General features: G+C 43.4%; 1 long non-coding RNA gene across 1 annotated transcript in view; it reads left to right on the top strand.

The window, feature by feature from the left end:
* Positions 1-5,803: 5,803 nt before the first annotated feature.
* Positions 5,804-24,558, top strand: part of LOC140118822 (uncharacterized) — a 39,269-nt gene continuing 20,514 nt past the window's right edge. Inside the window, exon 1 of the long non-coding RNA XR_011853262.1 lies at positions 5,804-5,819. This is a non-coding gene — a long non-coding RNA (uncharacterized lncRNA). The remainder of the gene's footprint in view (positions 5,820-24,558) is intronic.

The following is a 24,558-nucleotide window of genomic DNA, read 5'->3' as shown; positions in this document are numbered from 1 at the left end:
GATTCATATCGGTCCACATACAGCCCGGAGTGCAAGAGGCATACAATCAATTCCCACAGAATAAATAGTTACAATCGTCCATGCAAAATAGTCCTAGACAACTAAGGTGTTGGATGGTATAAATAGGAAGACATCTGCAGTAGTCCTTACACAAATATCTGTGGGTCCCTATATCCACAACTGAGGTACTTAACAAAAATATATAAAGCTAGTGAACAATAGGATTACCCAGTGATACAAACCAAGGCCTAGGCACTACAAAATGAACCATGTGAAGAGTGGATAATTGTGCTCTCGTGGCTGGAGGCATCCACCTAAGAATATTTGTGTTGCATTCCTTACTGCTGCAAATATTCTTGCCAACAACCATGTAACAGGAAATGTGGCTCAGGGGAACAGTGGGAATATGTCCCCAGTCTCCTCAGGTTTCTCCTGGCTTGGATCCAGGCACGCAGCCTTGCTCTGCCCCCAAATCATCAAAAAATTAACTTCACTCAGAGGACTGTTATATTTTGGATTTGTCCTAAAAACCAACACCAATTAGCAGTCTTCTGAATGAAGGGAATTGATATTTGACTGTTCCAAAATTCGGGGTGCAGTTGTAGGGCATTTGTGAAAGTTCCCTGGATCTTTCGTCAGTGACTCTTGGCCCTTCCACTGCAGCCACTTTCCTGCTTTCTGTTAAGAAGGAACTGAGTTCCTTAGCTTCAAATCCTCCTGGGGCATCTGGGAGTCTGGTTGTGACATGGTGGCAAGCCAAATCACACAAATGACCTTTCTACCTCTCAAGTGAATGAAGATACTCAAAGGTTCAAAAATGAATATAACATTTTTGGACTGCAGTTCTGCTCTTGTGTATGCCTCTCTAATTTACATAATACTAGACCAAATAAGGAAAATAATTTACCGAGTTTAAAGAGGAATTTAATGTCATTCCAGGCATTACTAAAATGCATTATTGTTCTACCCATAAAGGCACTAAAAATGGTTAGCAGAAAAGGGATGGCTGAGCAAGTTGACTTAAAAATATTATTTGGCCCACATGGGTTCTGCTGCCACCTCCCCCTGATGGGCGATATGTTCAGTCAAATCTTAGGCAAGGTCAATCTGCAGCTATAGCTATATTGTGGAGAATACAACATGCTATTATGACCTTGCAGACAGTGAAAAGTCCAGACACCTGAACAAGCTTTTCAGCATGCCAAACATACGCTCAAAGGAACTGAGGGTTCGGCAATGGGTCCAATTAAAGCTCCTCTCTTTAGTGATGATGGGGTTCAAATAGGGTTTCATGAGCCACAGAATCAATTTTTAGCCATTATCACCTAAAAATAGGGTAGAAAGATATTATGAATTAAATTTTCACAAAAAAAAAAAAAAACATTTAATAGCATTACTATTACATTTTAGTCTAATCCCCACACTATCCCTTGTTGGCTCAGAATCTGTTTGTATTATTAAGGGCCATACTGTTATTTAACCCCTTCCCCTTCACATAGATCTTGAGAATCCTGCAAAAGGTGCATATAACTAGGAATGGCCAAATCTCCACATAACTTTAAAAATAATGGATGCAAGCAAAATACAAAGATTTCTGAAATATGTAATATTCCCACTGTTTTGAAGGTTTAGAACATAATTTATTTCAATACTGGAAATGGTAAACATTGAAATACAAATTGATATTTATTGCAATCTGAAAATATGTCATATACGTAAAATCATGTTCTAATGTTTTCTGGGTTTTTTTTCTGATGCAGAGAAAATGGTTACCCTGGTGCTGGAACCTGTTGATAATCCACCAACAGAGGTCCAGCAACCAGAGGTAGCAACCACAGCAATGGCTGAGGGTTATCAGATGTCCATCAAGAGATTTTGCATGAGCTGCGACTGCTCAATGCAAAGATGGACATGCTGATCATCTGATTCTAAATGGTGTTTTGCCCACTACGTTATTAATTTTTTATTTTTCCGATTTTATTATGTTTGTTTTTTGTTGTTTTGTGTTTATTTTTCTATATAAAAATTTTAAAAAATAGATTTAAAAAAGTTTAGAAAAAAACAAAAAAGGAGTTGACTTTCAAGTAATATTATCACAAAAAGATGCATTGTTGTATGAATTAACGTGAATCTTTTATTCGTTCATGATAAAACAGTTAAATGCTTGCATACATGAAAAGATAAAAATGCTTATCTGAAGCATTTCAGACCCTTCGGTCTTTAATCATAGATAACATAGAAAACAATATTGTGAGCAAACATACCGTATTCACCGGAAATGACCTCAGTGAATTCTGAATTCTTACCCATGGCTATATACAAAAACAAAACAAAAACTACACATTTAAAATACATAAGCGAAAACATCAATAGTTTAAAATCAGGTGGTTTCTAACATTAAGAGCTTTGGGATACAAACAATCCTTGATGAGGCTCCAAAATACAAAATACAAAATTTTGTAGTTTTTTCCTGAGGTCTCCTCCCTTACTTTTTACTTTAACTCTTTATTAACTGCTGAAAGAGAAACTGGCTAAATCCCTATATCCTTTGTGATGGTGCTCCCTTCCCCCACCTTGTCATCAGCAGTATCAGCTCTGTGCACATAAGCTTTTAACTCTCAGTGCTCACACAGCACAGGCTATAGACTGTATGTAGCTGGTGTACTTGGATTTTTACCACTTATTACATGTGCCCCGCTCCTCTATGTGATGGAAGCTGCCAGGCTAGTCCCCATATACATCCTGTATGTGCACCATGCAGTGTTCAGTGGATTTACTTGTGGGGAACTAAATGGATTTAATGCCAAATTACTTTAAGCAAGAACACAAGGAATCATCGGATCTGTGAGCAAGCTAACTGGCCTCAGCATGAGGGCATAGACTGACAGACGATAGTCTCCGCCCACTTCACCTCTGGTAAGCAGGATTTTTGTCAAACACTTTCAGAACAGAAAATGCCATAACTTTGGAAAGAAGTGTGAGAAGGGTGAGCAGGACAAAGTAAGCATCGTTCTGTTTGTTTTCAAAGGGGAAATCACATATAATAATTTAGTAAAATCACTAACTTTACAGTTAGGCTTTAAAATTGTCATTTGGGCTTAAATTATTCTTCACCAAGTTAAGTGGATAAAAAGGTGGATAAAAAGTACAACCAACCAACAAAATTCCAAGTTCTGTAACAAAATAAAAAAGGGTGAACTGACTTGCACTTGTGATCCATTTTTGTCAGACCCCACATGATAAATGTGATGCCCGGTCCAACTGTGCTCCAGAACACCCCTTTTAGTGCAGAGTTTTGTGTAATGTCGGGTATAGAGCAGCTGTGACACAAATGTGTCACAGACACTACTTAAATACATGTGCAAGCAGTTTGCACATAAAACAATGTGCAAAATCTGACAGAAAACAGGCACAAGGTTCTTAGTAAATGTGTCCAGTGTCCCTTGGGCTCAGCAGTAATGTGGCCTTTATTGCATCTGTACATTATTCATACACTGTCATGGCAAGTATGGCTAGGGTCATTGTACTACTGACGGCCATCAAACAATACCAGCCTGCTATTGTCTGTCTTTTGAAGAAGTATTTTTCAACTGACAATTATATTGATATGTCAGTACCCCTATGTGCATCCTCCACAATTCTGGCTAAACTTCTTACAAACCTTTACCTTAGTGATTTGTAGAGGGCACAAAACCTGAATGTTATGCAATATTTTTGTGGCCCCAGCTCACATGGCTCTATATCTAGCATAGATCTGACCTTAGGTTCTGATATAATGCAAAGAATGGTACAAGACATGCAATACAGCCTAAGGGTTGTGTCATATCACTCCCTGTGTTGGCTATGCTGAATTGGGCTGCATAAACGGGTTGCAGACATTCTGGCGTTGATGATAATGCACTTCCCATCCTGACTTCTGAACAGAGGTTAGAATTAGAAAGACTGATCATCCTGGGAGAATTGTAGAAGGCAGTTAAGATACCACACCAATGAGAACACTCCAGGAGTCAATGGGCTCCCTGGGGAAGTGCTTAAAAATATCTTTCACTCAAACTGCTGAGACTGAGGAGAAGGGCGTATTACCGGATTCAATGTTGGAAGCCATCATTATTGACAAATTTTTAGAAAATATGTCAGGTATATAAAAACAGGAAATAAACTATGTATATTAAAAAATACCAAGCACTTCTATTGCACTATCCCAGAGAGGAATCCAGTATATTAGCAAATCCCGAGCACCTAAGGTGCTTCATCAAATTCACAAGGAACTATCACTTTGCATAATAACAAACATATGCATAATAAGTTCAAATAAGTAAAGTGTTTCTTAAAGTTTCTTAAAAGGGGTGTTAGAAAGGGAAGAATTATATGGTGCTAGGACACCCAAGAAATTATTATGTATAAGAAATTCTGCTATTATACTGACCGAAGAAGAAATCCAGAGTGTTAACACATCCCAGGCACTTAAAATGGTACCCCAAATACACAAAATACTATCATACTGCCAAACAAGTGCAAATCCCAACAGACTCAAAGTCTTATGATATCCTTATGGTATCCTAAGCATTTTCAAAACGTTCATCAGATATATAGACAGAGTAACCTGCATTCATTGCACAGTCCAGAATGCCTTTCTCTATTACATAACATGTATTTGTTTATTGCCCAATTCTCAGACCATTGTATACTGCTTCTTCCCTTCAGCTTTGTAGCAAGGGAACAGGATTAAACTGATGTTGCACTGCTGTTGCACTGACCCAAAGAGGAGCCCAGAGTGTTGGTTCACTTAAAATGAATAATCAAATACATAAGGTACTGTAGCTTCAGATTTATAATCCTATAGCTTCCTAAGCACTTTTGGAGAATTCATCAGATGCATATCCAGTTTTATCCAGATTTATCCAGAGAAATAGAAAATTCTGCAGAATTGGAGAACTCATCAAATGCATAGGCAAAAAAGTGACCTGCATTTATTGAACAGTCCCAGACGCCTTAAATTCCTATATTGCACTAGATCTATCACCAGATTTATCCAGATTTTTCCTGAAAAATAGAGAAATCAGGAATCTCACTTCAAGACAAACTTTCTGTATAAAGATAGAATACCAATGGAAGTATATAGGATACCCGAATAAATGAATAAATAATTTGCAATGAAGTTAAATACTCAATTTACGATAAACAATATACATCTTTATTTAATCGTTCATCACAAAACACGGTTAAAAAACTTACATAAAAACCACAAAGGTGTGGTGGTGGTCTGAAGTATCACAATACATGGTAAATACACTCAGAGTATCCAACAAACATCAGTAAATACAATTAGGCTGTAACAAGTTATATTACCCACCAGGGCGTAGTATGTAGCCACAAAAGATTGTTTAAAATAGTAGCTCTGACCACCGCCACAGCACCCCCAGAAATCAGGAGTCTCACTTCAAGACAGACTTTCTGTATAAGCCCAGAGAGGGGCCCCAGTGTCAGTATTATGTCTAATTATCCAGGGCATACGATAGCACCTTTCGCTAATGCCTCTTACCCAATCCTTCGGCCTTCAAAAGTGTTTCCCCATTCCAGTCCCGGCAGCCCCCAGTGTTTCACTGCCAGGAATTGACAGGATTCAAGCTGCAACAAAAGGTAACACCTTGGCTCCTCAATGGTTCACTCTGCATCACTTGCCTCCACAGAAGTTTCTGCTGCCTGTGACACCCGTGCTAGCCTCCAGCGTGCCAAAATGGACCCGTCGCTCCCTATGGTCCTGGGGCGAGGCAGCTCAAGGCAACTCGAAGCAAGTCAGTGGGTGATGTCACAACCAGGTGAGAAGGAAGTCTGTGGCGCACCTAGATTACTTGTAGTTATATTAGACCTGTTTCATAGCAATCAGACAGGTTTTATGCCTGGTAAATCCACAGCTCTTAATATACTGCAACTGTTTTTGAATCTTCAGCTAGGACTAGAAGGGGAGGGTTGCAGGGTTATACTGTCCTTAGATGCCGCAAAGGCATTCAATCTGTGGGCCATTATGACCAAAATGGGCTTCAGACCCAAATATCTTAGCTGGCTACAAATGTTTTATAAAAATCCTGAAACCCGGATCCCTGTAAACAGCCTGTCGACCGACTCTTTTGCTAGCGGGAGGAGTATGAAGCAGGTTTGCCCCCAGTTGCCATTGCTCTTAGGGTTGGTGATTGAGACTTGAGACTGACTTGTTTGATTCTCGCATGGGACTCTATTCTGGGCTTTGTGTATGGTAGCGCAGAGGAGAGTGAAGCAATGACATGCTCCTGTTCTTGAGGAATGTAGATAACTGCTTTCCTATACGGTAATCCATTGAATGCTTTTCTGTAAACTTAACGCTCTCTTCTCTTGTCTCTGTCAGTTGATCATGTACAATGAACCTTGAGAAGGGCTAATGTAAAAATGTATTCCTGTAATGTACTATACCTGCACAGTTGCCACTATTGCCTTGGGGGGGGGGGGGCTATGAGGTTTCTGATGCATGGGCTGTGTATATGTAAAATGTATTTGTAAAATGTAAACACTTTCAATTAAAAATTAGCTGATTTAAAAAGAGAAGGGAATGTACTCTATACCACCTAGTTAGGATTTTGTAACAAGCATCTTGATGTTTGGAAGCAATTATCGCACGTTGGGAAAAGGAAAAGCATTTTGTCCACTGAGCAGTGGAGGAAGTCCTTTCCAGTTCAGTTTCCCAAGCTCTACAGAAAGAGTGGAGACCAAGACTTAATAGAAGACAGAAAGGTTGTGTGGGATCAGGGAAGCAGCATTAAATCAACTCCACAGTCCTGACAATTCCTGGAGTGGATGGAGTATGCAAGTGGCAGGGTGATGTCAGAGAGTGCACAGGCATATCTCTGTTTGCACAGCTATGATAATCAATTGTGTATATGTCTTATAGTTGTACATAAAAATGCTTATCCTCCCTCATACAGACAAGGTAGGCCTCAACAATAAGGTATAACCTTAATAATAACACATTTATAATAAGATATCCACCTCTATCCAGATGAAATTGGCACTAGAGGAAAAGATTGAGGAAAAGAATGAATACTACCCTACAAAAGGTGAGCGAAGTATTGAATAACAATTATTAAAGACACAGTCATAAAGCATTAACTTGATTCACATATTTGTTACATATTTACTTATAATACAACAGACATATATTTAATTTTACCTGCAGTAGAAACACCTTTCAAGTATAGATAAAGATTTTTTTTCATTTATTGGTACATAAAGAATATAAGAGAAAAAACTCTTAAAAAAGAGAAAAAAATCCTTTCAAGAAAACACTATTGCAATATCCCAGGACATTAGCAGAACAGGTACACATATTTCCACAGCAGAAAAGTAATGTGCTGGCCTTTCACACATAATTAGGAATAATATTTCACATGTCAGTATTAATGATGTAGGTATAAGAGTAATGACAATAGAAATGAGCAATTTAGAAGCCATTTGACCCTAACTATTGCTTTATAGACAGAATGAAAACCGTTAAAAGGTCAATAAATAAAAAGTAAGAGCTGGATACTTTCCCAGTTACAAGTGCATTTTTTCATTTACTTATAGAGCACATTCACCAGGCCAGTCATCTACAGAAATTCTTTTTAACACCCTAGAAACAGGCATCTGCTGTTGGGTCATTACACTTAACATTCAACATTTCTCAGTCTCTTGTTAACATACTGTAATGGGGACACTGGACTGGGACAACAGAAAGGACAATGAACGCTAAAACCCTAGACCCCTAACAACCCAGCCTGCTTGCCTCTGTATATCCTAGGTGATATGGGACAACCACGAGTACTGTTCCTCACTGCACCAAGTGTGGACATTTAACAATAAGACAAACAAATAAGACATAGGGGAGGTCGACAATCCGGCTCACCACTGACATAGCATACAAAGTACAGAATCGAATACCCAGAAGAATGCTTTCTGGACAGAGTAAGGAGAGTCAGCAGCCAATAGGGCACTGTTTAGGCTGCTAACTACAAATGACCAGGTAAATTCGGTGTCTTCTCAGCCTGTACAAACAGGAGACAAAGCTGTAATAGTATCCCCCTTTTAAAGTTGGCCACTGTACCCTCATTAAGACTGCCAGGTTTGGAAGGGTTTTGACAATGGAGCAACCTGAGGAGATGTGTGTGTACCCATGTACACTCCTCTGGGCTATATCCCTTCCAATGCACTTTAATGAATGGCTTTCTAAACGCTGCAAGAATTTTTTCAACTTCAAATTCTAATTGCTAGGCCCTTCTTGAAGAACTCTGCTGTCACTACTGAGGCAGGCTATCACATCACATGACCATAACAGCCACCAATAGGACGAAGACAGATGCTTGGTTACAGCAATGCCTGGGTGCTGTGCTAACAAAGAGCAGTCTGCATCTGTTCAAGTACAAAAAGACAAACATTAGAAGGAACAAACAACCTACCTTCAGAAACATTTTCAGGAACTGAACCCTCAGCATAAGTGGTAGATGTGGCCAAATCCTGATCAATGACAGTAATAACAACATCAGGGGACAGGATTCTTTCAGACGCAAATTCCTGAGCATTGCTAGTGCCAGGACAGAATGTGATAGCAAAATCAAAATAAGTAAAAATACAATGCCCAATGAGCCTCCCTGGTAGATAATCTCTTAGCACTATCCAGATCCAGTCAATTCTTATAATCAGCAATCCCCATAATTTGGTGTTCAGTCCATTCAAGGAAGTGTCTCCATTTCCAAAATGCCCACTTTATGGAGTTCATGGTTACCCAAATCATAATCGGATTGTGTGGAGGAGAAAAAAGGACACAGGATGTAGGTTAGTAAGGGAGTCAGGTGTGTGGAACACATTATCTCCTACTCCAGCCTCTGCAGTGTCAACCTCTACAAAGAAAAGTCAATACAGATCAGTTAAAATCAAGAAATGTGTATTCATAAAGCTCTTTGTAGCTTTATGAATGTTGACTAGAGATGAGCGAGTATACTCGTCCGAGCTTGATGCTCATTCGAGTATTAGTGTACTCGAAACGGCTCGTTGCTCGGACGAGTATTTTGCCTGCTCGATAACGAGCTTTCACTTAAGGAAACACAGTGAAGAACAGTGAAGAACACAGTGAAAACAGTGAACACAGTGTGAACACAGTGAAGAACGCATTGCAGATGTTTCCGTACATCTGCTAACTTATCAGAAGACATTAGTGCCGAACTGTGTTCTTCACAAGAGTATGTGAAGAACAATATGTGTGAAGAACACATTGCAGATGTTTAACCGCTCGGCACTCGTGTCTTCGGATAAGTTAGAAGATGTACGGAAACATCTGCAATGTGTTCTTCAGTGAAGAACACATTGCAGATGTTTCCATACATCTGCTAACTTACCAGAAGACATTAGTACAGAAAGGTGTTTTTCACAATAGTATGTGAAGAACAATATGTGTGAAGAACGCATTGCAGATGTTTAACACGGGTCATTCTCCTTTTTGAAATTCCATGAATATTCCATTGAATTAAAAAAACGAAGTAACAGGACTGACTTCCTTATTTCTCAATAAAATTACACATTTTATTGCAGAGCCTTGGTCCACTTGAAAAATGCTTGAGTCTCCCATTGACTTCAATGGGGTTCGTTTTTCGAAACGAGCACTTGAGCATCGGGAAAAGTTTGACGCGCGTGACGAGCACTCGAGCATTTTAGCGCTCGCTCATCTCTAATGTCAACCAAACAACGTGGAACATACGCTAGTACAATAAGTATAGCAAACGCCAACACACTAAGGGACAAGCTATGCCTGCGCATAACATCTTTTTAATCATTACCATCTGTCTTGTACGCATGCGCATAAATGTAACTTCATGTTCGTCGAAGACGCCTGCGCATAACAACAATTATTCTGTACGCATGCGCTTAAATTTGTCGCTTCATTGAGACTAGTAGCGACACTAGCAGAATAAACAAACAGGGATTAACTTTATCATCATCGGCAATAATAGGCACTGGTGCGCATGCGCGGGATTTGATCGCTCTCGCGACAGTCTCGCCGTGTATTGGATTTTCACACAGGTGTCCACACTTCAACGGACGCCAGCGATTGGTGATTGGGGATCTCCTAGGGACTTATAAGGTAGGCTCCACGGGCTACAAGGCACTTACCCCTGAGGAAGTCGCAATCAGGCGACGGAACGCGTGGGGTGCCTTCGGCCACAGTTCTGTGACCTGGCAATTCCTCCTCCCACTTGGGTCCTATACAGAACCATTTGACTACTTTGGGCTCTGTTCTGCTCTATATCTATGTGATCATCCCTGCTTTAACCTTATGGGACTACCACTGTTCCCTGTTTCCCTCTGCATTGGCAATTGACCTTTGGCTAGCGACATCATTAACAAGGGCTTTGGTCTTGTGAGTACTTGGACTGTATAGTATATTTCTTTTGGATAGATTATAGGTATGGTGGTCAGGGCTACATTTTCATTTGTTGTGAGGAATTTGCATTCACATACCCTCTTGTGATCTGTGGCCGTAGGTGGGTCCTGGTTACCAGGCTCTGACCCACCTAGTTGTATATGGATGTGTATTTGTACACTTTTTAAATGTTTTTAATCTTGCATATAGGACACATTAGCCATTGTTTGTGAATTTCAATAAAGTTTACTGTATTTTAGCCTTTACACACTTGTCTTTCTCTTCTTGTGGTATTCGCTCATCTCTAATGCTGACCAATTGGTTCCATAAGCACCTTTCTTAGCTAAATCTATCAATGGCTAAGTCCAGCGGTGGCGAACCTATGGCACGCGTGCCAGAGAGCGCACGCAGAGCCCTCTCTGCAGGCACGCATACCATCTCCCCAGTCGGAGCTCAGGCTCTGTCCATTGCAGCCTGAAGCTGATCGGTCCTGCTCCCACTAGTGATGCCTTAGTGAGACAGTACCCCCCCCCCCCTCCTCCTCTTCAGCCCGGGAAAACAAGTACAGCAATACAAGGAGTGAGAGTCCACAGAAGGAAGTCTGGAACATCAGAAGATGATAAGCGGTCAGGAGCTGCTGGGGCTGCTGTGTGTGCTTTTCACATCAGCAGTTCAGTGTTAGAGCTGCACATGCCTTCAGAGGTTCTGTCAGGTGGCTTTGGGACACTAAACCAACTAAAGATAACTGTGATTTAGTGTCCCAAATCACCCTGTATCACAGCTGTCTGTTGACAGATATATACTTATCTGTGTCTGAAGCGCTCATCACTTACATCAAGCGGCCAATGAAGCCAGCATAGCTCCACTGCAGACAGCGCATGCACAATGTGGCTGGGTGCTATGCTGCATCACTGGCTGCACAGTGCATGTGATGAGGCAGGTATGTATGTGGCCACAGACAGCTGTCATATGTGTGATCCCAAATCCACCTGTGCCCACACCTTCCACCCCACAACAACCACCACTTTGCCCTACAGATCCCCTGCCAAATTGGATTCCCTAAACCTTAACCCCATAACTGAAAATAGCGTCAAAAGATCAAAATACCACTTTTTAGCCATTTTGCAACATGTAATAAAAAAAGTGATGAAAAGTCTGTACGGTCCTCAAAATGGTAGCATTAAAAACATCAGGTCATCTCGGAAATAATTACACTACACACAGCTCCGTACACTGAAGTATGAAAAAGTTACTGCCTAAAATGGCAAAATAAATTATCTTTTTTTTGTACAGGTGGTTTCATTTTTCTAAATCTATGAAAATATTATAAAACATATATAAGTTTAGTATCCCCGTGATCGCACCGACCTAAAGAATATATGAGACATGTCATTTGTGGAGCACAGTGAAAGCTGTAAAATCCAAGCCCACAAGAAAATGTTGTTTTTTAACCAATTTCAAAAATTAAAATGCAAAAACAAAAAAGGGGTTAAGATGGCGATATTTGGTCCATAAGCAGGCTAACTTATAGTCCCCCAGTCCATTCCTCTACTCAGGACTACTGTCACTGTATGGGGGTAATATTAATCAGTATATGACGGTAATACAGTATTCATCACTATATTTGCCTCTAGTATAGTGTTATTATTGGTAATGTTGGCCTTTCTATAGGCTTTGGTTTGCAGTTTGGGCACTCGGTCTCTTAATGGTTCGCCGTCACTAGCGTAGGCTACATGCACACACATGTGTGCCCGCCGTATCGTAGCATGGAGGTCAAACATCGGCGAGGGGGAGAGAAGGAGGGGTCGAGTGGTGCTCACCCCTGCCCCTCTCCATAAAGGAACATGGAGCACAGCACAGTGCAGTGCGACCATTGCCGGCCTATGGGGGACGTATATCTGACGAATATACATCGCCATATATATGTCCCCCAACGGCCATGTGAATGAGGCCTTAGCCAGTACATTTCTGATTAAGGCTGTGTAAGAAGTAAGAACGTGTCAGTTTTGTTTGGGCAATCTCAGAGCGTAATGCTGTAGTTTAACAACAATTTGAATAATTAAATTCTGAACTTGAGGACATGGATTCTATGATCTAATATGAGTAACAGGTGACCTGAGCATTGGGCTGACTTTGTGTGTGGCTATATTTCTGACTTGTAGTATGTAGGTGGCCCAATCAGGAGAGAAGATAAGGATATAATTCAAACACAACATACTGACTAAAAAGATCCCAGAAGATATCATTAACAAATTGTTGGAAGACAGTAGGAGCATTGCATTAGCCAATTGTCATCACAAGATATTCAAAATGTCCTTCAGGAATATTGAACGGATTGGAATTTTCCATTCATCTCCTTTCCAGATTCGAATCAGATTGTAGGCTCCATGGAGATCGATCTTGGAGAACCAATTTATCTGATTAAAAAGTCAGGATCAATGTTTTTAACATTAATGTTATTGAGCTCAGAAAAAAGTAATGAGGTGCAATGAGGAAATGATTTTTAACCTCACTTTAGCACTGCAGAATTATGCAGGGCTAGTCAAGGAAGCCCTAGAATAATATCAGCAGACAATTTATTGAACACATAAAATTGCAACAACTTGCCATTAGAGATGAGCGAACATACTCGTCCGAGCTTGATGCTCGTTCGAACATTAGCGTACTCGAAACTGCTCGTTGCTCGGACGAATACTTCGCCCGCTCGAGAAAATGGCATCTCCCGCCGTTTTGCTTTTTGGCGGCCAGAAACAGAGCCAATCACAAGCCAGGAGACTCTGCACTCCACCCAGCATGACGTGGTACTATTACACGTCGATAGCAGTGGTTGGCTGGCCAGATCAGGTGACCCTGGAATAGACTAGCCCCTGCCTGCGCTGCTCGGATCATTCTGTGTCTGGATGCCGCTAGGGAGAGAGCTGCTGCTGGTCAGGGAAAGCGTTAGGCTGTTCTATTAGAATAGTGTTAGGCAGGAGTGATTCAACAAGAACCCAACAGCCCTTCTTAGGGCTACAATAACGTTATACATTTTTTTTTTTATTTGCAGCTAGTACCATATTGTGAGGAATTTGCAGGGGGACTTGCTACCGTTGTGTTTAGCTCTTAGTGACACACATATCCACCTCAAACACCAAAGTGGGACAATTTATTAGGGGTTTGATTTCAATTAGGCACAGTCTGCCAGTTTCTTTTTATTTTACGTTTATTTTTTCATAACTCAGCGTCATCTCATCTGGCATAGCAGTGTGCTTTCATACTTGGCTAGAAAATAGCCATAGGAGAATCCAAACGGCTTACTTAGGCCTACAATAGCGTTATATATTTTATTTCTTGTTGAGCTGCTGGTGGCTGGCCTTGCTGTAGTGCATCTACTACCATATTGTGAGGAATTTGCAGTGAGACTTGCGACCGTTGTGTTTAGCGCTTAGTGACGCACATATCCATTGCAAAGACCGAAGTGGGACAATTTATTAGGGGTTGGATTTCAATTAGGCACAGTCTGCCATTTACTTTTTATTTTACGTTTATTTTTTCATAACTCAGCGTTATCTCATCTGGCATAGCAGTGTGCTTTCATACTTGGCTAGAAAATAGCCATTGGAGAATCCAAACGGCTTACTTAGGCCTACAATAGCGTTATATATTTTATTTCTGGTTGATCTGCTGGTGGCTGGCCTTGCTGTAGTGCATCTACTACCATATTGTGAGAAATTTGCAGTGAGACTTGCGACCGTTGTGTTTAGCGCTTAGTGACACACATATCCATCGCAAAGACCGAAGTGGGACAATTTATTAGGGGTTGGATTTCAATTAGGCACAGTCTGCCATTTACTTTTTATTTTACGTTTATTTTTTCATAACTCAGCGTCATCTCATCTGGCATAGCAGTGTGCTTTCATACTTGGCTAGAAAATAGCCATAGGAGAATCCAAACGGCTTACTTAGGCCTACAATAGCGTTATATATTTTATTTCTGGTTGATCTGCTGGTGGCTGGCCTTGCTGTAGTGCATCTACTACCATATTGTGAGAAATTTGCAGTGAGACTTGCGACCGTTGTGTTTAGCGCTTAGTGACACACATATCCATCGCAAAGACCGAAGTGGGACAATTTATTAGGGGTTGGATTTCAATTAGGCACAGTCTGCCATTTACTTTTTATTTTACGTTTATTTTTTCATAACTCAGCGTCATCTCATCTGGCATAGCAGTGTGCTTTCATACTTGGCTAGAAAATAGCCATAGGAGAATCCAAACGGCTTACTTAGGCCTACAATAGCGTTATATATTTTATTTCTGGTTGATCTGCTGGTGGCTGGCCTTGCTGTAGTGCATCTACTACCATATTGTGAGGAATTTGCAGTGAGACTTGCGACCGTTGTGTTTAGCGCTTAGTGACGCACATATCCATCGCAAAGACCGAAGTGGGACAATTTATTAGGGGTTTGATTTCAATTAGGCACAGTCTGCCAGTTTCTTTTTATTTTACGTTTATTTTTTCATAACTCAGCGTCATCTCATCTGGCATAGCAGTGTGCTTTCATACTTGGCTAGAAAATAGCCATAGGAGAATCCAAACGGCTTACTTAGGCCTACAATAGCGTTATATATTTTATTTCTGGTTGATCTGCTGGTGGCTGGCCTTGCTGTAGTGCATCTACTACCATATTGTGAGGAATTTGCAGTGAGACCTGCGACCGTTGTGTTTAGCGCTTAGTGACGCACATATCCATCGCAAAGACCGAAGTGGGACAATTTATTAGGGGTTGGATTTCAATTAGGCACAGTCTGCCATTTACTTTTTATTTTATGTTTATTTTTTCATAACTCAGCGTCATCTCATCTGGCATAGCAGTGTGCTTTCATACTTGGCTAGAAAATAGCCATAGGAGAATCCAAACGGCTTACTTAGGCCTACAATAGCGTTATATATTTTATTTCTGGTTGATCTGCTGGTGGCTGGCCTTGCTGTAGTGCATCCACTACCATATTGTGAGGAATTTGCAGTGAGACTTGCGACCGTTGTGTTTAGCGCTTAGTGACGCACATATCCATCGCAAAGACCGAAGTGGGACAATTTATTAGGGGTTTGATTTCAATTAGGCACAGTCTGCCAGTTTCTTTTTATTTTACGTTTATTTTTTCATAACTCAGCGTCATCTCATCTGGCATAGCAATGTGCTTTCATACTTGGCTAGAAAATAGCCATAGGAGAATCCAAACGGCTTACTTAGGCCTACAATAGCGTTATATATTTTATTTCTGGTTGAGCTGCTGGTGGCTGGCCTTGCTGTAGTGCATCTACTACCATATTGTGAGGAATTTGCAGTGAGATTTGCGACCGTTGTGTTTAGCGCTTAGTGACGCACATATCCATCGCAAAGACCGAAGTGGTACAATTTATTAGGGGTTGGATTTCAATTAGGCACAGTCTGCCATTTACTTTTTATTTTACGTTTATTTTTTCATAACTCAGCGTCATCTCATCTGGCATTGCAGTGTGCTTTCATACTTGGCTAGAAAATAGCCGTAGGAGAATCCAAATGGCTTACTTAGGCCTACAATAGCGTTATATATTTTATTTCTGGTTGAGCTGCTGGTGGCTGGCCTTGCTGTAGTGCATCTACTACCATATTGTGAGGAATTTGCAGGGAGACTTGCGACCGTTGTGTTTAGCGCTTAGTGACGCACATATCCATCGCAAAGACCGAAGTGGGACAATTTATTAGGGGTTTGATTTCAATTAGGCACAGTCTGCCATTTACTTTTTATTTTACGTTTATTTTTTCATAACTCAGCGTCATCTCATCTGGCATAGCAGTGTGCTTTCATAGTTGGCTAGAAAATAGCCATAGCAATAGGATAGCATCGTTTGGTTTTAAAAACTAAAAAACACAAAAAAAAAAAAAAACACAAAAAAAAGTAAAAAAAAAATTAAAGTTAGAACTTTCATTTTCAAAATGTTTAACCCGAGGGCGGGGACGTGGGCGTCCAACTACTGCAGGGGTCAGAGGCCGTGGTCCTGGGCGGGGTGAGACACCACCTGCTGATGAGGGAGCAGGGGAACGCCGCAGAGCTACACTCCCTAGGTTCATGTCTGAAGTTACTGGGACTCGTGGTAGAGCACTGTTGAGGCCAGAACAGTGCGAACAGGTGATGTCGTGGATTGCCGACAATGCTTCGAGCAATTTGTCCACCAGTCAGTCTTCCACGCAGTCCACCCATGTCACCGAAATCGGCACTCCTCCAGCTCCTGCACCTCAGCCTCCTCCCCCCCAGTCTGCCCCCTCCCAGGAAAATTTGGCATTTGAACCGGCATACTCTGAGGAACTGTTTTCTGGACCCTTCCCACAGTCACAAACCACTTGTCCGGTTACTGCTGAGCAATTTTCCGATGCCCAGGTTTTCCACCAGTCGCAGTCTGTGGGTGATGATGACCTTCTTGACGTAGTGGAAGAAGTGTGTAAAGAGGTGTCCGACGATGAGGAGACACGGTTGTCAGACAGTGGTGAAGTTGTTGTCAGGGCAGGGGCAAGTCCGAGGGGGGAGCAGACTGAGGGATCGGAGGATGATGAGGTGACAGACCCAAGCTGGGTTGAAAGGCCGGGTGAACACAGTGCTTCTGAGACGGAGGAGAGTCCTCGACCAGAACAGGTTGGAAGAGGCAGTGGTGGGGCCAGACGGAGAGGCAGGGCCAGAGCTGGTGCATCAGCGCCAAATGTGTCACGTAGTGAAGCTCCCGTGGCGAGGGCTCCCGCGGCGAGGGCTAGATTTTCTGGAGGTTCTTTAAGGAAACACCGGATGACCGACGGACTGTGGTGTGAAACATTTGCCAAACCAGGATCAGCAGGGGTTCCACCACTACTAGCTTAACTACCACCAGTATGCGCAGGCATATGAATGCTAAACACCCCACTCAGTGGCACCAAGCCCGTTCACCTCCGGCCGTGCACACCACTGCTCCTTCCCCTGTGTCAGCTGATAGTCAGCCCCCTGCCCAGGACCCTGGCACAAAAACCCCATCGTCGCCTTCACGATCCTCCACAGCATCCACCAGCGTTCAGCTCTCCATACCCCAGACGCTGGAGCGGAAAAGGAAATATAGTGCAACCCACCCGCATGCCCAAGCCCTTAATGTCCACATCTCCAGATTGCTTAGCCTGGAGATGCTGCCCTATAGGCTAGTAGAGACCGAGGCCTTTCGCAACCTCATGGCGGCGGCCGCCCCTCGGTATTCGGTCCCCAGCCGCCACTACTTTTCCCGATGTGCCGTCCCAGCCCTGCACCAGCACGTGTCAGACAACATCATCCGTGCCCTGACAAACGCCGTTTCTGACAAGGTCCACCTGACCACGGACACGTGGACGAGTGCTGCCGGGCAGGGCCACTATATATCGCTGACGGCACATTGGGTTAACTGGGTGGAGGCTGGGACCGAGTCTGACCCTGCGGCTGGTCATATACTGCCGTCTTTCAGGCCTACTATGCCTCCTCCTCCTCCCACCCCTCCTCCACCTCCTCCTCCGAACTACCATCCGTGGGCATGGCGCCATCAGTCGGTAGCTCTAGGCACAGCAGCAGTGCCGTCGCTAAGCGACAGCAGGCGGTGCTCAAACTGCTGAGCCTAGGCGATAAAAGGCACACCGCCCAAGAACTATTACACGGCATCACGGCGCAGACCGATCTGTCGCTGGCACCGCTGAACCTGAAGCCAGGCATGGTTGTGTGTGACAACGGCCATAACCTGGTGGCGGCTCTGCAACTCGGCAGACTGACACATGTGCCATGCCTGGCCCATGTGTTAAATCTGATAGTTCAGCGTTTCCTCAAGACATACCCCAATCTGTCTGATTTGCTCACGAAGGTGCGCCGCATCTGTGCGCATTTCAGGAAGTCCAGCACAGATGCTGCCACTCTCAGGGCAGCGCAGCGCCGCCTCCAACTGCCCGCTCACCGACTGTTGTGCGACGTGCCCACGAGGTGGAATTCAACATTAACCATGTTATCCAGAGTTTACCAGCAGCGCAGAGCGATTGTAGACTGCCAGATGTCAACTTCCACCAGAACTGGTAGTCAGGTCAGTCAGCTTCCTCAAGTCTACAATGAGGAGTGGACGTGGATGTCTGATATCTGTCAGGTGCTGAGTAACTTCGAGGAGTCAACACAGATGGTCAGTGGCGATGCCGCCATCATCAGCCTCACCATCCCGCTGCTTGGCCTGTTGAAAAACTCTCTGATCAGCATGAAGTCGGAAGCTTTGCACTCATCACAAGAGACGGGGGAAGAAGATTCCCTTGTTGATAGCCAAAGCACCCTCAGGTCTGTTTCTCAGCGCATATCGGAGGAGGTGGAGGAGGATGAGGAGGAAGAGGAGGAGAATGTTGGTGAGACACAAGAGGGGACCATTGTTCAGTCCTTCACTGTTCAGCGTGTATGGGCAGAAGAAGAGGAGTTGGAGGAGGAGGAAATGGACAGTCAGGCCGTTGAGGGGAGTGAATTCTTGCGCGTTGGTACTCTGGCGCATATGGCAGATTTCATGCTAGGCTGCCTATCCCGTGACCCTCGCGTTCAAAGAATTTATTCCAGCACCGATTACTGGGTATTCACTCTCCTGGACCCACGGTACAAGCAAAATCTTTCCACTCTCATCCCTGGAGAGGAAAGGAGTGTGAGAATGCATGAATACCAGCAGGCCCTGGTGCACAAGCTGAAACAGTATTTCCCTTCTGACAGCGTTAGCGGCAGAGTGCGTAGTTCTGCGGGACAAGTAGCGAGGGAGAGTAGGCGAGCAGGCAGCTTGTCCAGCACTGGCAAGGGTACGCTTTACAAGGCTTTTTCCAGCTTTATGTCACCCCAGCAAGACACTGTCACCTGTCCCCAGTCTCGGCAGAGTAGGGCTGATCTTTACAGAAAGATGGTGAGGGAGTACGTAGCTGACCATACCATCGTTCTAAATGATCACACAGCTCCCTACAACTACTGGGTTTCAAAGCTGGACATGTGGCACGAACTGGCGCTGTACGCCTTGGAGGTTCTTGCCTGCCCTGCCGCAAGCGTGTTGTCCGAGCAGGTTTTCAGTGCAGCTGGTGGCATAATCACCGATAAGCGTACACGCCTGTCGACTGACAGCGCTGACAGGCTGACGCTTATTAAGATGAATAAAGCCTGGATTTCTCATAATTTCCAATCTCCACCAGGTGAAGGAAGCTCAACCTGAATAATTTATGCACTCCTCCTCCTCATTGCCTCCTTCTCCTCCTCTTTGTACACTAAAGCAGAGGAAACTGGCTATTTTTTGACAGGGCCCACTGGCTCTAGCTATAGTACTTTATGCATTTAATTTTTCTGGAGGGCCACCTACCCGGTCCTCTGTTTTAAACAATTTTTGGGACTGCCACATACAGGCACTTAATCTATTCAATTTTTCTGGAGGGCCACCTACCTGCTCCTCTGGTTTGAAAACTTTTTTGGACTGCCACATACAGGCACTATCCAAATTAAATTGTCTCCATAGCAGCCTCCACACGTTGTCTCCATTGCTACCTCCAAAAGTCGTCCATATAGCTGCCTCCATACATCGTCCCCTTATCAAACGAGGTGTGTCAGGCAGAAATTTGGGTTGTTTTCATGGATTCCACATCAAAGTTGTTAACTTTGTCACGACGCTGCTGTGTTATCCACAAAATATACTGGCAAACTTTTATGATTAACCGATATTATTTCAGCGCTTCTTGCGCATCTGTTGATTACACTGCTGTGTAATCCACAAAATATACTGGCAAACTTTTACCAGTTACCGATATTATTTCAGTGCTTCTTGCGCATCTGTTTATATTCCCCTCACCCGCCATATCCCAAACTTATAAGTACGCTACTACACTTAACTTGGAGGAGGCTGGGACCGAGTCTGACCCTGGGGCTGGTCATATACTGCCGACGCCGAGGATTGCGGGGCCTACCTCGGTCCAGGTCTCAAAGGCCTACTATACCTCCTCCTCCTCCCACCCCTCCTCCACCTCCTCCGAATTACCATCCGTGGGCATGGCGCCATCAGTCGGTAGCTCTAGGCACAGCAGCAGTGCCGTCGCTAAGCGACAGCAGGCGGTGCTCAAACTGCTGAGCCTAGGCGATAAAAGGCACACCGCCCAAGAGCTATTACAGGGCATTCCACATCAAACTTGTTAACTTTGTCGCCACCCTGCTGTGTTATCCACAAAATATACTGGCAAACTTTTATCATTTACCGATATTATTTCAGCGCTTCTTGCGCATCTGTTTACATTCCCCTCACCCGCCATATCCCAAACTTATAAGAACGCTACTACACTTGATCTTATACAAAAGGTTCTTAGAAGTGCTGTTTGGGGAGTAGCCTAGAGACAGGGGCTTGGATTGGCGAAAGCTCGCCTGGCAGCGGAGCGCCAGCTCCATCCCAAGATCCAACTAACATAGTTTTAACTGCAGCACCTTTAATCTACTACTAGTTCACTGCCTCCATACATGGTCCCCTTATCAAACGAGCTGTGTCAGGCAGAATTTTCAGGTGTTTCACCACATACATAGTGGAACTCGGCGCGTCTGTCGCCGCCATGCTGGAGACCTGCAGTTGCAATCATAGAAGCGCAATATGGATGCCCCATACTGTCGCTCTTAATCATGGAAGTCCTCTCCATGGCTGCCTCCAAATGTCGTCCCCTTATCAAACGAGCTGTGTCAGGCTCATTTTTCGGGTGTTTCACCAGATACGTTATGGAACTTGGTCACTATGTCGCCACCATGCTGTGTTATCGACTAAATATACAGTCAACCTTTTCTTCACAGAGGAAATAATTTCAGCGCTTCTTGCTCACCTCCTTTAGTTCCTCTCTGCCACCCATTGGTTTGAAGCCTGAGTCCATTTAGGGTATGTCGCCATGCCACTCTCTAGCCTGCCGCTGCTGCCGCTGCCTCTGCATGCCGTCCCCTATAGTGTCAGGGTCAATTATTGGATGTTTTAGATGCTATGTAGCTTCATTCTGTCACTCTGTCATGGCCATGCTGTTGCCCATAATTTTGGCATAATGGTGCATTTAAACAGCCTCAGAGGCATCCATGCATGCTGCCCCTGCTGTTTCCTGTCCATTTCCATGGTGTTTCCATCCTTTTCTGAGGTTTCCAGGTGTTTGGCCAAGCTTCCCTGTGCAGAGCCTTGGTCCCCTTGAAAAATGCTCGAGTCTCCCATTGACTTCAATGGGGCTCGTTATTCGAGACGAGCACTCGAGCATCGGGAAAAGTTTGTCTCGAATAACGAGTACCCGAGCATTTTAGTGCTCGCTCATCTCTACTTGCCATCCCTTAAAGGGAACCACCTGTCACTATATTTTCCCATATACATCTAGTGACAGGTTTCTATAGAGCCCTATTAAATTACTGACACCCTTCTTTTAGCTAAAAATTGTTTCCCTTATCTAAGTGGCGTAACTATGAGCAGACTTCTAAATGGAGCCCCTACCCCCTCAGAAAATATACACATAAGTATACTCACACATTTATACACACATACTTCCATTTATACATTCATGTGCACACATTTAAGCATTTATATATAGATTTATACACTTGCACATACATACACATATATGCATTTATGGTAGATGCTATTTCCTAGCGGTCTAAAGCAGCAATCTCCAACCGCCGAGTCCGAGAACGTGGAACATCCTCTCCCGGGCCGTGGTCTGGCAGTTGGATATGAAACTTGGGGGAAAAAAATTAATCGGAACTTACCTCTGGCCCTGCTCTTCATCCCGTGGGCCCCTTCTTCTGTTCTCAGCTTCCTGGCAGTGCGGGCAGAGGCACGTCTATGCTCTCTGCCACACAAACTCGCTATGACACAGCCGTGTTGCTGGCTGATGACATCATAGTGGGTGCGTGTGGCAGAGAACATAGATGTGCTTATGCCCTCACTGCCAGGAATCATGTGGTTGAGCAGCACTACAGGGGACATTTAATTGGGGGGAGCACTTCTTGGGGCATTGTATTGAAGGCTCTACTGTCGACATTTCATTGGGGGGCTCTGCTGCCGACATTTCATTCATGGCGGGGAGGCTGCTGCGGATATTTCAGTAATGCTGGGAAGGCTCCTGGACATGTTATTAGTAAAGAAGGCTGCTGCTGGAAATGTTATTAGTTAGAGAGGCCGCTTTGTTTTGTAAAAGGGGTGCCACCCCGAAATGCGTAAACAAGGACATTCACTGTTCTTATCTTATAATTTTATTGTATCATTGGATGCTTTATTTTTACATTGTTTAATAATAATAATATTAAAACCATTTAACTCCTTTTGATATAGACACTCCCATGTTATTAGGGAGGGGAGGCCGCTACTGGACATGTTATTAGTGAGGGAAGCCACTGCTGGGACATGTTATTGGTGAAGGAAGCCCACTGCTGGGCATGTTATTAGTGAGGGAAGCCACTGCTGGGACATCTTATTAGTGAAGGGAGGTCACTGCTGGACATGTTATTAGTAATGGGAAGCTGCTGCTGGGCCATGTTATCATTGAGGGTAGGATGCTACTGGAAATGTTATTGGTGAAGGGAGGCCACTGTTGCACATGTTATTAGTGTTCAATGCCGGTTCTATGTATGAAATCATCACAGGTCCTTTAGCCCCCTAACATTAGCAGACTGTACACCATGCATACTGTACATCTGTGGTTTGTTTTGTGGGTTGTGTGTGTACATGGGCCCATGTATGCGTGTCTGTATGCGTGTGAATTTGATCTGCTGCATAGATCTTGCATTATGAATGTTTTTAACATATATATACATATATTGCAATAATGTCTTTTCTTATGTAGTTTATATGGCATGTAAAAAATACTTTGATATTATATGTTATTGATATATATATCTGTGTAGGGAAGTGGGTCCTAGCCAACTCCCCTTAGTGTCTTTTCACTAATATCAACATTTGCACTCACGCACTTTATATATATTTTATATATATTATATATATTTTTATTTTAGATACATGGGTAGTTATTTTCCATCATCATAATCACTTTCACCTTCCTACACTTGATATTTTTGATATTTTTGTACTTACCCTCCATTTATCTTTTTGTCCTTTTCCGACAATCTTATCCTTATTTTCAGATAACTATACACAATCTTTACTTGCACTTTTCCATTTTGTATCCAAGGTAACAACTTTTTACAGTATTCTTTATTATTCAGCCATATGCACGCTGTTCCAGACACTTTACCGTGTGCCAGTTTACTGACCACATGACTTTCCGTCATGTGATTCGGCACGACGCCGGTTACTCACAATATGTTCTGCGGCACTGGGCGCCGCCATCTTCTTGTCACATGACTGCCGGTCATGTGACTTGTGGATATGACGCGCACACACGCGTACCACACCGGACATGACATCGTGCGCCATAATGACAGTATGGTGACTCCCATACACCAATCACCCCTGAGGAAGCCAGTGAGTGGCGATACGCGTGGGGCTTTCCCAGCCCCTCACCCTTTTGCCTGGTAATTATGCTGACCATCCTTTGTTTTACATGTACCATACCTTTTTATTACAGATATATTGTCTGATTACTTACTCCTATTTATCTGGTATATAGTTGCCATTTGACAGGCTGAGGGTTTTGGGGCTGGGTAGGGAGGGGTTGCTCTTTGATGGACCGTATCATGGGTCCTACCCTCCCTTTGGTTTTTGTACAAGAGGACTTTTTTCCTTTTTTAAATGGTTTTATTGTTTTTTTGGTTTGGTGTGTAATATTTATGTTGTGTTTACATTGAATAAAGATTATATATTTTGGAATAGCACATGTTCATCTTGATTCATTATACATTATGGGGCACATTTACTTACCCGGTCCATTCGCTATCCAGCGGTGCGTTCTCTGTGGAGGATTCGGGTCTTCTAACGATTCACTAAGGTAGTGCACTCGATGTCCACCAGGTGTCGCTGCTGCGCTGAAGTCCGTCGGAGTTCACCGAAGTTCACCAAGCTACGCTGGGTGCAGGTAAGTGCAAGCGACACTTTTTTTTCAAATCCGGCGGTTTTTCCAAATCCGTCGGGTTTTCTTATGACCACGCCCCCCGATTTCCGTTGCGGGCATGCCGGCGCCGATG

This window comes from Engystomops pustulosus, chromosome 2, assembly GCF_040894005.1.
Source record: "Engystomops pustulosus chromosome 2, aEngPut4.maternal, whole genome shotgun sequence".
NCBI classification, from domain to species: domain Eukaryota; kingdom Metazoa; phylum Chordata; class Amphibia; order Anura; family Leptodactylidae; genus Engystomops; species Engystomops pustulosus.
Note: the sequence above shows the minus strand (reverse complement) of the source record. Positions and strands in the feature narration are given on the sequence as shown.